Source organism: Lissotriton vulgaris, chromosome 12 (genome assembly GCF_964263255.1).
Source record: "Lissotriton vulgaris chromosome 12, aLisVul1.2, whole genome shotgun sequence".
In the NCBI taxonomy this organism is placed as follows: Eukaryota; Metazoa; Chordata; class Amphibia; order Caudata; family Salamandridae; genus Lissotriton; species Lissotriton vulgaris.
In genome coordinates this window covers 712,605,784-712,622,494 of record NC_141700.1, presented here as the reverse complement: position 1 = coordinate 712,622,494, position 16,711 = coordinate 712,605,784, and the positions used below count along the sequence as shown (strand labels likewise).

Here is a 16,711-nt window from a genome sequence, read left to right as displayed (position 1 = left end):
TCCGTGGTGATTTTGTTCCAGTTTCTTTGTAGAGTTGGTTGGAGGTGGATGATGGGTTTCGGCTTGTTGTAGGTGAAGTGAATGCAGCTGTGGTCAGTCCAGAGGAGATCCGTAGTGTGGCTGAAGGAGACATGGTTGCTGGAGGTGAAGATGGGGTCGAGTGTGTGACCTGCGATGTGGGTGGGGGAAGTGACCAGTTGTTTAAGTCCGAGGTTGGCGAGGTTGTCTAAGAGGGTGGCGGTGTTGCGGTCATTGATCTTTTCAAGGTGGAAGTTGAGGTCTCCCAGAAGGATGTAGTCTTTGGAGGGGAGCGCGTGTGGGGTGATGAAGTCCGTGATGTCTTCACTGAATTTTGCGCGGGGTCCTGGTGGTCTGTAGAGGAGGGTGCCTCTGAGAGTTGTATTGGGGTCGATGTGGATCTGGAAGTGAAGGTGTTCGGAGTTGGCGAGGTTGGCGTCAGAGCTGGTTGAGATGCAGATTGATTTCTTATGGACGATGGCGATTCCTCCTCCTGTATGGTCGGTGCGATCCTTGCGTGTGATCTTATAGTCATCAGGGATAGCGATGGCGATGTCAGGGGCGGAGGAAGCGTTCATCCATGTTTCCGTTAGGAAGGCGACGTCAGGAGAGATGGTGTCTAGTAGGTTCCATAGGTCAATGGCGTGCCTGTGGACTGATCGGGTGTTGAGAAGGATGCATTGTAGGTGGTTGGGGTCGGGAATCTGTGGTGTGGTCGTAGCGGAGATGTTGTCGGTGCCGCTAAATTTGCAGGAGAAGCAGAAGAACGGTCCATGGGTGCGTCCAGGAGCGGCTTGGACGCAGTTGGGGGCGTGACCGGGGTTAAGGGCTAGGAGGGTGGCGGCCTCGTAGGTAAGGCGGGAGGGCTGGGCAGCGCGAGGGGCAGGGGGTCTGGCGCTGGGCGCGGGCTTGGCGCGGACGGGCGTAGACGGGCTTACCTTTGGCGCACCTTCGGCGCGGATTGGGCGCGGATTGGGCGCAGTCGCTGCGCGTGGACGCTGCGCGTTAATGCAGTGGGCATATATGGATGGTGGAGGGGGAGGGGCGAGGGCGTCTCAGCTGGGAGGCGGGGCGGGCCACGAAGGAGGACAACAACACACAAAATGGCAGCGGAGGGCTCAGCGGAGCGGAGCGCTTGGGGCGGAATGCACAGATACTGCTCAAATGTATACACACTGACAAACGCGGTCAAAAATGAAAGATGAGCAAAGCGCCAAGCGGTGCAGACTTCAGGCAGTTAATTATAATAAACAAAAGCGGAGCAGCGAAACCACAGTGCGCCAGCACAAATACTGCAAAATGTATACACAATGGCAAACGCGGTCTAAAAATGAGAGATAGGCAAAGCGCCAAGCGGTGCAGACTTCAGGCAGTTAATTATAATAAACAAAGCGGAGCAACGATACCACAGTGTGCCAGGGAGGCAGGGGAGCGACCACTCGGCTGGATATGTAAGGTAGGCATAACATGTATGGTAGGCAGGGCCGGACTGATAACCAAAATCGGCCCCTGCAAAGTGCTCGGCCGGCCCCCTGGGGGTGCGACCGAGCTCTTTGGCGGGGCCGGTTTTCGGCCGATTTTGTTACAGGGCCGCTTTTGCAGCTAAGCTACAAAAACGGTCTTCTAACAAAAACGGCCCCCACCCTTGCGGCGCACCAGTGGATTGCCCGGTGCTCGCAACAGCCAGTTCGGGCCTAATGGCAGGATGGCGTGGCTAGACTATGACAGAGATTTCAGGTGGGCGAAGGTGGAAGATCCCAAGATTGAGTGGAATCAGACTGATGTGTATTTAGGGAGCGTGAACAACAAGCACCCAGTCAAGCAGCCTTTCCATACGCAATGGGTGCCAGGCGACAAAAAAGGGACCTGCTGGGCATTTACTAGAAAATTGTGCACACAGCCAGCGTGGTCTTGCAATTTCAAGCATGCATGCTTATTTTGCGGGCACCCCTCCAATCCTGAATTCAAGTGCATCAAAAAATCTAAAGAAAAGGGAAAGGACCTTAAGCCAGCCAACTGATAAGACTTTGCCTACACCTGTAATTGTCGAGCGATTGCTACACTGGCTTAATTTGTACCCTAACAGAAAGGCGACACAATTGTTGTAGCATGGGTTTACAGCTGGCTAACGTATACCGGCCTTGACTGTAGCCCCCGTTTTCCATTGCACTAACTTGCTGTCAGTGTGCACTCATCTGAGAGTGTTGGCGCAGAAGTTGGATAACGAAAGATCATTAGGTCAGATTGCAGGTCATTTCCAAGCCCCACCGTTCCCTAACTATGTTTGCTCCCCGTTCGGGGTAGTTCCAAAGAAGGATCCTGGTCAGTTCTGCATGATTCATAATCTCTCAACACCCAAGGGTGGCCTTGTCAATATTTTTATCGACCCTGCTCTTTGCTCCGTGACATACTCGTCCTTTGTCACACCTTTGGCTAAGCTCTGCGCTCTGGGACCAGGGGCCTATTTTGCAAAAAACGACATTGAGTCAGCTTTTCGACTCTTGCCTGTGCATCTGGATGACTACCACCTGCTTGGTTTTCAATTTAGAGGGCAATGTTATTTTGACAAATGCATGCCAATGGGCTGCATTGTTTCTTGTAACTACTTTGAACAGTTTAGTTCTATGCTCCGGCTTCTGGAGTCTATGGCTGGGCATTAGAAAAACTGATCTCCTTGTTTATGGAGGTATGGTCCTTCTAAGAGCCAACAAGACAACGTTCCCAGCTATGTGTATTTCCTTTTTAGGGATAGAGATTGACACAAAGGAGAGTGAGGTTGCCATCAGACAAAGTGCGAGCCTTCATCCAAGCCATTGACTCCACATTGGAGGGGAGGAAGGTGAGGTTGCATCAGCTGCAGGTGATCGTGGCGCAGCTTAAATTTGATTTATGCATAATCCCAATGGGCCCCCCTTTTTCCAGATCCATAGCGAGGGCAATGACCAGGTTAACACAGAAACATCATCAAACAAGGCAACAGGCTGAAGTAAAGAATGATTTGTGGATCTGGAGGGAATTCCTATGGGAATTTAATGGACTTGTGGTGTTGTCAAACCCCCACCCCCCCCAAATACCAGTGAGATCTAGGACTGTTCACAGATGCAGCCAACAGTATCGGCTTTGGGGCCATCCTTGTGTAGCAGTGGTGCAGGGCTGATTGGCCGTCTGAATGGCATGAGTGCAGGCTGACCAGAAATATTGCTTTTTTAGAATTGTTTCCTATTGTTCTGGCAGTCACCATCTGGTCTTACTTTATTCAGAACAGATCTGTAGTTTTCTGGCCAGACAACATGGTAGTAGTGCAATGTACATGGTGCAAGGTTTAAAAAACAGGCACTTCACCGGGAGAAGTTGGGGACTCATACACCCTTGGAGGCGATCAACAGGCAGGCGGTGTCATGTAGGCAGATACTAATACTTCTGAAGCATCTGCTTTTGCTTTGTTTGAAACTGAAGGTGTTATATAAGACCACGCATATTCCAGCGGTTCATAATCTGGCAGCTGATGCTTTATCTTGTACCAAGTAGCAGAAATTTCGGAGGTTCCACCCCTAAGCGGCGGACTTGATGCCTGTGTTCCCAACATCTCTTTGGAGGATTGGAGTCCTGCCTTAGCACGATTAGTAGGAGCTTTGTTGAGCGAGCGCACACGGAATTTGTACCAAAAGTGTTTTAGGTCTTTTAGACTTTTTGTAGGCCAATGGGGGATTAAAGACCTCTTTTCACTGGAGGCCACATATGGCTTCCTACAGCTATTAATGTCGCACGGCCGGTGTCTTATGCGAGGGCCCATCTGGCGGGTGGTGATCAGTTTCTTCGGTAAGCTAAGAAGCATACAAGACTAAGGCAATTCCGTCTTGGTGAGGAAGGTGTTGGCAGGGTAGGCCAGACTGAAGGCTTAAGTAAGGTTGGAAGGAGACTGCTAGATGTGCGGATTTTAGGGAACATTTTAGATAGTTTCTATCTAGTGTGCAGTTCTCCTTTTGAATGAAGTTGCCTTAGTCGCTGCTGCATTTCTGTGGCCTTTTATGGGGCCTTTAGAGTGGGTGAAATGGTTGGGACTTAAAAATCCGATGTGCACGGGGTTTGCAATTCCTAAACACTACAATTCAGGCAGATAGACTTGCTCTCAAACTAAGGAAGTCCAAGACTGACCCGGCCGAAAAGGGACTGTAGTCATGCTCAGATGAGCGCAGGGTTCTGGTGTGTGCCCAGTGGTGCTCATGGAGGCATACATTTCCATTCGCCTTCAGGTTCAAACCCAGTTGGGATTGCTTGTAGAAATATCAATTTAGTGCTGTATTTCAAGATACCATTCGCAGCTAAGCGACAGACCCAGTCAGTTACTCATTGAACTCATTCAGAATAGGGGCTGTGACCTTCGCAGCTGGGGTGGGCCTTTCGGAAGATGAGGTTAAATGTATTGGTCGATGGTCCTCATCTTGTTTTCAGTGTTGCGTGCATTCTGAGCTGCTTGAATTGTTGTTCATTAATTTGCCTGCTGTCTATTTCCCCTCTTTTTCTCATTCTGGTTCCCTCTCTTCTTAGTAGCATGACTTCCAAGGGCGTATGTGTGCTGGGTCATTCATTTGTGAGCACGGCCGCTTACCATTTGCAGCAGCATCGTAAGTCGGAGCCAGTGGGCTTGGAAAGTATCTCCTTCCATTGGATTGGTGTTGCTGACCTTTGTACTGCACAAATTCCCCCACTGGTGGAGAACTCTACGTGCCATGGGGGACAGCAGTACCCAGACTTGGTCATCTTACATGCAGGAGGTAATGATACGGAAGAACTGGGACGAAGGGCTGTCAGGTAAGCTCTGTTGCCAGAATTTGACTGGTTGGGTAGGAATTTCCCTGGAACATGGATATCCTGGTCTTATAAGGTGCCGTGGCATAAGTGGGGGTCGGGAATAAGGTCTAGGGTGTTGAAAGTTTCTGTCAGGTGCCTGAACGCCGAAATGGTCAAGCTGTGCCCGCAGGAGAGAGCTAGTATCCTGTTGACATGAAGCAAAATGTTCCCCAAGAATGTAGCCCCCCAAAAGAGGAAAGCCTACTCTTTCGCCCCAAGCTTTAGTCTGAAGATACAACTAATTAGCAATGGCCTGATGCAAGATCTGCCACCTGTGCTGGAGCCATCTCCATGGGCGTATCCATGCAGCTCCTCAGTTAGGAAGTCATCTTAGCTCTAGAGATACGGAAAATTAGTGCTCTCGGCTTAGAATTTTCAGAAGATCGTGAATAGCAGCTAAATATTCTAATTCAGAAGATTCATGGCCAACCAGATCGCCACCAAATTGCCACTTAAGCAGGTAAGAGTCGCACCAGAAGCAAAGAGGAATTACATGATGTTCCTCAGTCATCGTTGCTATTGACATGATTTTTCACATCAATATCAATCTAAAGACCTTAGTTTGGAAAATAAAGAGGAGGTTGGGTTTAGTGTTCATGCTATGTTCTCAAATGAAGGACCATTGGTTGATCGGGTGCAGGTTAGATGAACAGCAGGATCATCTGAATGGGCCTACGGATTGTGTGCCAATATAGAGTTTGGCCAGGAGGCCTTCTAATAGGAAAGGCAATTCTTTTATAATTTTACACTGCGATTGCATATTTGTGTAAGTTAGCTAAGATTACATTATTTTAACTTATTATTTTCAGGTGATTTTAAAGTTGTTTTTATGTTTACTTCACGTTGTACATGCTGTTTGCATGGTGGTAAGATCCACCCTTTTATGATTTTTACAAATCAAATAAAGTACATTATATATTATAATAAAAGGTTGGTATTTTACCTAAATTTGGGCTGTTCCTATTTCATGATTGTCAGTTATTACAGTTTATTACGGAAGGTCCAATAAATATTTCATTCTTCCAAATCTTTTTATTGTGTGATTTTTTTTAACAAAATATGAGTATACAGTTTAGTTCAGTTGAGAAAACACATCCTAGCTAGAAAGTTATGGTTGTGCTTGCGAAACTATTGGTTGTTACTTTTGAGCCAACACTTACACGTGAGCCATCTATACTTTAAGAGAAAAATCTATTGTTGGATTATTGCCTATATAAATGTGTATTACCAAAGAACAATTGTAGGTAATAGCAGTACTCATTGTACAAAGAACAACACTGCAGCAGGCATGAAGGGGAAATCTGTTCAGTTAGTGGAAATCTACAAGGCAGCCACATGGAAAACCATTAAGCAATTCTTCAAGGATATGATTGTTATTCCAACATCTCTAAACTGAAGATTGTGCAAACAGTAATAATATTTCTTCAGAATAGGTTTGATTTTTAGACCGCTCAGTGACGTGTCCAACTGCCTCTATTTTCAGACTTAGTGCAATGATCAAATTAAATTGAACCTCAGCTACTGCAGTGCATTATGGCCTCTTCGATGTAAGGTTCAAGACGACCAGGTACGTCATATTCTTGCACAGTCTTTACTTATACAAACCACTGTAATTTAGACCTTGGCTTGTATCCAATTGAGTTCATGAGGTTTATAGAAAAATGTAACTCCCAAAATACATTGGGTTTTCAGGTCTTTGGTACAGTGCCTATGAGGACATGTGGTCATCTGGTAACCTTGCTAACTTTCGTCTCAACTGGGCTTGCATCTACTGAAGTTTCAGAACTCTGTTGGTTTGAAGGAACCGATTCCCCAAGAGTGGGGAAGAATCTGGAAGGTTCTGAGCCTCACGTCACCCACCAGCTGGCAAGTGACGAGCCTTCCCACAATATGCCTTAGGCAGGGCTGCTGGAGTCTTGCCTCGGGGACTTCCTCCCCTGTTTGCCCCCCTGGTGCTGCGGTGTCGGCTTTTCCAAGGACCGTGGGAAGCCCTTGATCCCAAGCCACGCGTTCACACCTTGGCTCGCGCGGAAGGCACGAGGCTCGTTAACCCCGGAGGTGTGTAGACAAACGCGCCCCCCTCGGGGTACGGACGAGCCCTTTGTGATGTGGGATGGCCGCGAGGCGGCCACCTCCGGTGAGGTGTAAGGCGCGAGCACCATCAACAAAGCACGCCTCGTGGCCATGACGTGTGCATGCAGATGAGTCGAGGGGAATGCGAGGAAGGTGAGGCTTTTTAGAACTGTATGCACATAACAGTTGGCGCCAATTCTTCGCGTGAATCACTTTTTGTGCAAGTGCTAATTTTGTGTAAGGGAAATAAAACCCCACTGTGCATGCACACGCTCGCTTTCCCCACTCGGTACAGGGGGTATGCACGGAAAAGCCAATCCATCCTGTGCATATGTGCATACACCATTGAATAATTATTTTTTTAACATACACATTAACTAGCTCTCACTCTAGTCCTTAATACCCAGGTGCCCAAGGGAGAGCTGTACAGAGTAGTTGAATTGAATTTATTTGCCGACCCTGCTGGAAAAGTGAGTAAAACAGTACAGAGGCGCTCCCAAAAACCCTATACTTGATTGCCTCTTCTAGCGGATGGTCAGGCCCATTTAGGGACTGGGAAAGGAGATGGCGTGTCAGCGTGAAGTGCTAAGAGGTAGTTAAGAGTGAGAGAGTGAAAAAATGTCCACCCGTGGGAAAATGGAGGATGCGCTTTGTGTCTGGGGTCCTTCTCACCTCCCTGTTGTGGCCGGCCTATTGGGCCCTTTGATCTGCCCAGGAGACCTGGCATTGCTCTGGGCACACGCCTGGACTCATTGACGTAATTACCCCGCATGCCCCCAACCGCGCAGGCCTGTGGCTGGGCTGCTTTTGGCATCTCGCGGCCTTGTCCACCTGTTGCCAGCACAGGGGCGGCCATTTTGTTACTGGTTACACAGTTACATTGTCCGGGACACACGAAGGTGCTGCCACCGTTACCAGAGCAAAATTTCGACCATTTGTTCACGTTTTAAGATTTTGCAGCGGGCCTGACTTGATACTTAAATATAACTTTACATAAAACAGTCTCTGATCATTCTAACATGGCCTTTCTATGTATTTTCTAATAAAAAAAAGCATGTTAAAGTGCTTTCTTTAAATTAGCATACACGGTAAATTCTGATAAAGGAAAAATACCGATTGTGGGTGATTAAAAAAAAAAAAACTTTTGTATAACCAGGACACTAAAATATTGGTCATTCCAGTAAAAAAAAAAAACGGCCAGATGGGAACCCGGTTCGTTCCTAGAATCAATCACCAATCACCCTAGAATTATAAGGCGCACAAATCACCCTTGAGACTCTCAAGGCGCTGGAGTTGCTAGCTGCTCCCACTAGTAAGCAGTAATAATAATAAAAAAGCAGAAAAAAGGCACTTAGAAAAAAGGAGAGGACAGCGAAGAACGAGGAAAATGCAGAAGACTCAGAAAAAGGGGGAGAGGACAGCGAAAAATGAGTCAAAAGCAGGAGAAATCACTCAGAAAAAGGGGGAGAGGCACTCTAATGAAGCTGGAGTGGGCGCCCCTGCAAGGCACGTGGAGGAGCCCCCTTCGAACTAAATTAGGAGCTCTCCTGCCAGAGAACTGTGCTGAGGGGGGGCCCTGGAGCTTGGGCTCTCCCACACCGGGGGGGGGGGGGGGGGGGGGGGGGGGGATGGCTGTGGCTGCCTGTGTTACGCCACTAGGAAGAGAAAGGTGACAAATTAGGTAAAAGCGAGAGAAAGCAGAACTGGGCAGCAACATGGGAGAGCTAGGAATTGGGCCTAGAAAGGTGGAAGCCTACCATGTATTAAAGGACAAAACTGGTAGATTATAGTTAAAATTACAGTTCAATAGTTGTGCTGATGTGGGTAACATACGAGACAAGGCATGTTCTCTATGCAAGGACGGGCTCGGGCTTTTATTTTGTAAGGGCCGCATATTTGTACCCAGACTTTGTGTTCTGGGAACTCACATGCCCCCCCCCCCCCTCCCCCCCCCCCCCTCCCCATGGCTCTGGGCCTGTGGATGTTTTAGTCTCTCGTTCGCTCTTTCTGTCAATTCACTGGTTTCATGTGGTAAACCTATGAACGAGCGCCCCCTGGCTTCCTATTTTTTTTAAGGTTTATTTTGGGTCAAGCATATTTATAATGGCAACAGACACATCAAAATAGCAGATGGGGTAATGGAACCCGACACGTTCTTTTCTGATTTGAAAACATTTTCAAAACTGATAAAACATTCACTAAACCGGGCAAGCGCAAATTAGGACACATAGTGTAATATGTCACTAATAACTGCCCAGCCTAGAAAGAGTTTTGGCCTCGCTTGACTTTATACGAAATAACACAGCCTGGCTTAATTAATGAAAGGATGTGGTGAGACATCTGAAACACGTTTAAAAAAAAAAAAAAATTAAATAATTTATCTCTAAATTTCAAGTATTATGGCAAGTGTAAATCCCGACTAACAGGATGCGTGGGTCCTATTTTAACCTATGGGGGGTTAAGTTATGCTATGTTTATTTTACATTATCTGACAATTTTACACTTCTGCATAACTGCCATTTTTATATATATATATATATATATATATATATATATATATATATATATATATATATATATATATATCATTACCCAGTCCCATTTTGGAATGTTTCTTTGGCTGATGACGTCACTAGGGGTTTTCAGATGAAAGATCTTGTTATAGCAGGTTTTATGATGTTAATTTGTTTCTTTCTAAGAGTTCAATTACGCCCGCAAGCATCTTGGCGCAAGGACTACTAAGAACTATGGGAAATGAGATGTACTTTCGTAAAATGGAATCATTGTATTAGGGTCTAGGTTATCCTGAGCCTTGTTATAGTGTTTGATGCTGAGCTGTGTTATGACATTTCATGCTCTGCTGCGTTATGCTATGTTGGAATATGCTAGGGTATGTTTTTATCAAACTATGTAAGTGGGTTTTGTATATCGGCATTTTCGTCCAAAAGAGTCGACGCCTCAAGGCGCTGGCAAGGAAACTGCAGCCAGAAGAGTCGCTATCCCTGTTCCGAGACCAAAAGAACAGGACCTGGCGCGGCCTTGGAATACGGACCAGAGGCGCAACTAGGGCCAAATTTCGGGGGGGGGGGGGGGGGGGGGGGGATCGGGGTGTGGGGGGGGGGGGCTAAGAAAAAATTTCGGGGGGTGGGGGCTGAACCTTTAATCTGTAGGCAGAGTGGAGCTGCAGGGCCTGAAACAAGGGGTGAAACAACAGCAAGGCCTAATTAACATTCAAATGGTCTTAAAGACCTGTGAAACGTTCGGGTGCGGTTCTGTGTGTGCCCGGGATCTGTCTCATCCCGGGCTGCCACACACGGGGGGGGGGGGGGGGGGGGGGGGGGGCTGAAGCCCGGTGAGTCCAATGGGTGTTGCGCATCTGGATGCGGAGGTGGTGAGCGACAACATGGTGGGGGGCCTTTTTTAAACGGTCTGATCAAATAATAACATTACTATTCGCGGTTGTTCCTTTCAGCCCCAGGACTGTATGGTAGTGGAACATTTTGCTACCCCCAGGTGGGAGCCACTGGTATTAGACCTCTCTAACCACCCTCCCACCTCCCCCATAGACCCGGCGGCTACTAAGCACGGGGGCGGGGTCATAGAGCGGGTCTGCAGTTTGTTGGCCTGGGAACCCATCATGTCCCGCCCCCTGGGCCGCACCCGGTGCCTGGCAGTGTTACTTCTCCCACCCTCCTCCTGTTCGAGGCTGGCGCGAGCCCCTTTGATCCGCAGAGGGGGGCTTTGATTGTCACCTTGTCTTGTGCCGGAGGTGAGGGGCACGCGTCGAGCGGACGTGCTAATGATGGGAGGTGTGAGAGGGCCGAAGCCGGCTTCCTCTCCGCACCCCAAGGAGCCAAACCGGCTATTCTACACCTAGAACTAGCAGCTGCAGCCCCCATAAACACCGGCAGCTGCAGCCCCCATAAACAACCACGGCCTGCCCTACCTGCATTTCCTTTATTGCTTCATGACATTCTCACCCCACTTTGTTCGCTTTCCCAGGACTGTTTCTTCCCCCTCCATTCGTTGCTTATTTTTAATAGTTATATTATAAAATATGTTCTAACTTATTACAGTTTTCTTTATTGTATTCCTGATTTTTTTTCTCTTGATTTCCTTAGTAACCTCTTATATCTTTCTGCCCCCCTCCTTTCTACAAATCTACCTAGGACCCTTTCTCCATCATATATGCCCTTACTCCCTTGCCTGCCCATTCGGTCTACCTCGCTCATCTATTTTTTCCGTCTTTTGCCCCCATCTCTCTTTCAGCGTCTCCTTCCTCATTTTCCTTTTCTCTTTCCCTTTCATCGCGGTGACACTCTACACTTTTGGGAGCTCTTCCCCCTATCGCTTCATTTCTACTTTCTTTCCACACGTCTAACCACTCTTCCTTCTTCTCTACGTCTATCCTGCCCCCCCCCCCCGCTTTCCACAGTTCCTTCCCTTCTTACCTTCCTTAATTTCATTATAAATTCCTTCTTCTTAATTTCGTCTCAATCCGTCCCTTCCTTCTTCAATTCTTTGCTTCAGCCTCTTTGCTTCTATGCCTTCTTTTTTTATTATTAATAATAATGTGTCAACATCAACACCGACTCATAACAGTCTTTCACCTCACAGAGCTGTAAACAACAGATATCATGATAACTCAATTTAATGTCAGAAGAATGGATGGCGAACCATCTTGCAAGGATCCATTTCAAGATTGATTCCTTCTGTTCTTCCTTCCCCTTCAGCCATCCATACATCATCCTTTCCCCTTCATCCTTCGTCCTTCCCTCACGCTTCTCCTCCTTCTAAAATCCCTTCCTTCCTCACCCTTCCGTGCTTCCTTCTCCTTCTTCTTCACCCTGTCATCCGCCTTCACTGTTCCATCCTTCTTTCTCACTTCACCCTTCCTTCCTTCACCCTTCCTTCCTTCACCCTCCTTCCTTCACCCTTCATCCCTCCTTCCTTCACCCTTCCTTCCTTCACCCTTCCTTCCTTCACCCTTCCTCCCCTTCACCCTTCCTCCCCTTCACCCTTCCTCCCCTTCACCCTTCCTCCCTGCCATTTCACTCTTCCTATTTTAACTCATCACTTATTTACTTCATTATTTCCCCCTTTTCCTATTTAAGTTTGTTGTTTCTTACCCCACGTTTTCTGTCATTTCACACTTCATGCTCTTATTATCTAGCTCCCCTTTTCTTCCCTCCTTGTGTTGGTATTCCACTTCTCTCTATACCCCCTTCAAATTTAATTCCTTCCTTTCTTTAATCTTTTCCTCCTTTCCACTTTTATTTCAGTGCTCCATTTCCCCCCACTCTTTCTTTAATCTCCTCCTGTCTTCATCCCCTTTCCACCATGCTTTACTCGTTCCATTCTTCCTCCTACTGCCCTTGATGTCCATTTCTCCCGATATTCCCTGTGATCCCCCGCCTCTCTGATTTTTACTTCAGCTTTAGGCATAAGCAATTAAAATAAGCCCACAGGTGCTCGTGATACAAGAAATCCAACTTATAAGTCACAAGGCAGACACAGCTCTTCCAACCAGAGCAGTCTCACAGAGCTGTGCGCCACCTACTGGCAATTGCGCCTCAGCATCCTGACTGGGGTATGGAGCCGTATATAAATGCAACTACAGCGCTATTGCCACATGTAGTGGCAAACTTGTCAATCCGCAGAAGACTCCATTCTGCGCTCTACATGCATTGATTTGGTGAAAAATTCGAGGGCTTTGGTGGAAAAGTTTTCAGATCCCTGGACAAAATTATACTTTTTTTGTTTGGGTGCTCCCTTTCACCTGTCAATGCAGCTATTTGTACCCACAGAGCAGTGGAGGCTTCTCCGCTAAGGCAGAGGAGCGTTGCCCCACTGCCAGGAAGCAGCAAAAGAAAAGGAAAATATACAATGCTAATAACAGAATGTTGTTATTTTATTTTGTCCTCGTGCTGCAGAAGGATGCTTGATGGGTCGGGCGGGGCTGCAGAGCAGGGGAGAAGTGGTAGAACACTCCTGTGCGCAATGGCTGTTTGGTCGGTCCTCTCCGGCGGCCCAAAACAGTCATACGCACTTCCTGTTCTCCATGCAGGCTACATTACAGCCTGTATGGAGAACATGCCCACCCTGCCAGTCCCATACGGCGCTCAGACCAATCACAACTCTGCATTGCAGCGTTGTGATTGGCTTAGGGGTGGGAGCCTGACTGCCTGCTTCTTGTTCCGACCTGGAGTCAAGTGCATGCGAGCAGGAGAGAAGACGCGCGTCCCGGCGGCGACAAGATAAGTGTTAAAACAATTTTTTAAATATATATGCGTACTGCGCTCCCCACTTGCGCATGCCCCCCCACCCGCGAGCTGTGCCGCGGCTGCCCCTCCCACGGAGCGGATGCCACTCTAATCAGGTCCACTGAAATTATGCTGCAGGAGTGGGCCAAATTATATGGTAGGGTTGAGTAAATTTTCAGCAAGAAAAGGCAAATTATTCGGTGTAATCCAGCACATTATTTGATGTAATCAAGCACATTTTATGATTGTGTTACTTCATTATTTTGTTGGTTGTACACTTGCTAACACTGTATGCCCATTGGTTGCACCTCCTTAGTACCAGTTTAACTCTGAAATATAGCAATAAGCTACAGAAAGGTGGGCAGTCAACCTTTACAAAGGGCCCTTCACTGCATGGCAAACAAGGGTTGCTGCATTTTAGTAACTTTTGGACCATTTGAGCTAAAAAAAAAGTTTGTTAAAATCTGCAGATTATGCAGCAGATGATGGATTATGTAGCAAATGCAGCAAACCAATAATTATGAGAAAACACCATGGTGGCATAGTCTGTGTGTTGGACCGACCAAGAAACGCGAAGGACCTCAACGCCATCACACTATGAACACAAGGGCTACCCCGCCGCAGCATGATGGCTTTGACTGGCAACCGAAGAGGACCCCAAAAGGCCGTCTTCAACAAGCTATTGTTGCACCTTTTAAGCTTGAGATCAGCAATGCAGAGCGGTTTGAATTCCTAGCTGCATTCGTTGGAAGTCTTCCTGCAAGATTGAGAAAAGTGCCTGATGTTGGACCAGCTGAGGTGCTGCCAAGAAGGAGAAGAACTATGATGAAAGCAAAGAGCACCGAGGAACAAGAGTAAGAGCAAATTCAGCCTCTGCAGCAAGAAGTGGTGGAGCAGCACAGGAAGAACGAAGACAGCTTTAAAGCGGCCATTGCAGGAACAGGTGAGCCTCCGATAAAACTGATCCCAGTACCCAGACCCGTGGGGAAAGTTCACTTCCAAACCGATCGACTCAGACGACAATCCGTGAGCAAGGCAAAGGATTCCAAAGTGGTAGACGTCACTGATGTGCCCAGAAGACCCGTCTCCTTTCCAGCTCCTCTACCTAAGAGACATAAAACCATTCCAAAGCCTTTCAAATTACCAAAGGGAAACAAGATGAAACTGGAGCAGGAGAGGGAGTCATGCGACTTTGTATCCACTGCTCAGCAGGTTGAGGCTTTTTTCAAGCACACGCCTTGTCGCCATCACCTCCAGAGCCAACAGAAGCAGATTGTGGGACCATCACCTGTAAAATGGGTAAAACCCAAGGTAACCACTCCCAAGACTCCTCATCTGGAGACAAAGAGGCGCCACCGCCCAGTGACCTGCAAAAGTACAGCTGAAGTGGAGGCCGAGCAGCTGGAGAACATGCAACAGTATACATTTCGGGCCCGGAAATTAGATCGTAGGATCCTGAGGGGGCCACCGATTCTCCCAAAGAAGCAGCCTGTTAAGGAGCACACCAAGCTGGTTCCCTTTAACTTTCACCTAGAGAAGTAGATCTAAGAGCGGGAGGTGACTGAAGTGGAGGCAGAGGTGTTCACATTTCATTCAAGGCCTTGTCCAACTAAGATTCTTGAAGGGGTGGTGGGTGTTCCAGAGAGAAAATGTGTTCTTCCTAGGGTAACAAAGTCACCAAGTTTTGCTTTGAAGTAGAGTCCATCCATTACCCCTGAAGAGCAGGAAGTGTTGGTCATTGAAGCAAATCCAATGCCAGATTTTGGTCTACCATTTAAGCCAAAAGCTCCAGAGCAGAAACAGAAGCAGACCCAGATGGTACCGTTCTCCTTTGAGTCCAGGAATAGAGAGCGTATCGCACGAAAGGTGAAGAAACTATAAGATCTAACGAGAGAGGAGGTTCCAGTGTTCAAAGCTTCATCGCTGCCTTGCTGTGACCAAGTCTTGCTTCCTGAGAAAAAGGTGAAACCTGTAATGCATTCAGAGCATTTTAACTTCCAAATAGAGGAGAGAGGAGAGAAAAAGACCCAGCAATGGAAGCAGGAGATGGAGGAGCTGAAATAGCAGAAGGAAGCCACATGCTTCAAAGCTTGTTCAGCACAGTCCTCCACAAAGAGCCCTTTGTACCAAAGAGGGATAGTAGGATTTTGTCCTGTTCAAGATGACTTTGAGCTGGCAACTGAGAAGTGTGCAAAGGAGAGACAGGAATTTGAGAAGCGGATGGCTTAGCTGGAGGCCATAAAGGACAAGATGGAAGAGCAAGATCGTATTTAGAAAGAAGAACATGAAAAACAAGAGCTGGCCAAAAGGAGGAAACATGACCTTGTAAGTCTGGACAAAAAAATGAAGCAAGCAAATAGGCGAGAGTCAGAATCATTCATCATTTTAAATGCACCCAGGAGAATCGGGGGACTCACTTCTATGCCGAGGACTTGGAAAAAAGACTCCCACATCCAAGAACTCTCCCTGTGGAAGCAACAATAGGTGAAAAGCCACCTCCACTAATGTCATTAGTGGAAGATTTCAGCAAAACTCAAGTAAAAATTTGCCCCTTCGGAAGTCTCCCAGGATAGCTTCCACAAAATCCCTGCAAATACATAAGCAAGCAAACCGGCGGGAGTCAGTGGCTTTCAGCATTTTAAATACACCCAGGAGAATTGGGGACTCACTTCTACGCTGAGGACTTGGAAAAAAGACTCCCACACCCAAGAGCTCTCCCTGTAGAAGCAATAGTTCTAATGCCAACTCCACTAATGTCACCAGTGGAAGAAATCTGGAAAGCTCAAGGTAAGATTTGCCCCTTCGGAAGTCTCCAATGATAGCTTCCACAAAACCCTGATAATACTGAATAAGATTTTTGAATGTAACCTACCAAACAATAGGAAAGTGTCAAACATCGCCATTTCGGGCATTTTGGACGTGTAGAAGATTTCCATTGTCTGTCTTTATCATGATTTTTATATATTTTTCTATTGTAAATAAACTAGTTTCTCATTAAAAAACACCATGGTCACGCAATTCAAATGGCCCTGGCTTTAATGCATTTAATGGCATTATTGAAGCATTCATCTCGTTCACCCTGCACTGTCTTTTCCCTTCTCTTCGGCCAACATGGATCTCACCTTGTGATCTTGTATCCCCACCTCTTCTACAAGCTCCTCTTTTTTTAATATAGCAAAGTGATGTTTGAGAAACACCTAATTAGACAGTGGTCATCAAACTGTAAGAAGGGTGGGGAGGAACAAGAGGAGGACAATGTGAAGAGGTTGTGGGGCATGGCAAAGTGTTTGCCAAGCAGGGGCGTAGCTATCAATGGTGCAGCAAGTACAGTGGACCCTTGAGTGTGAGGGGCTTCTGGTACCCCTGCTACAGAGGTGAGAGTGGAGAATGAAGGGACCAAAGGGGAGTGGCAGGAAAAGCCAGTCTTCCCTGTGAGGCTTTGTGAAATGGAACAGGCAACAAGGTGAAGGCAGGGGATAGGCCTGGGAGTAGGCAGGGGTTGGGTT

At 47.3% G+C, this 16,711-nt stretch overlaps 1 pseudogene; it reads left to right on the top strand.

The window, feature by feature from the left end:
- Positions 1-13,802: 13,802 nt before the first annotated feature.
- LOC147678082 (targeting protein for Xklp2-B pseudogene) lies at positions 13,803-15,689 on the top strand (annotated as a pseudogene).
- The last annotated feature ends 1,022 nt before the right edge of the window (positions 15,690-16,711 follow it).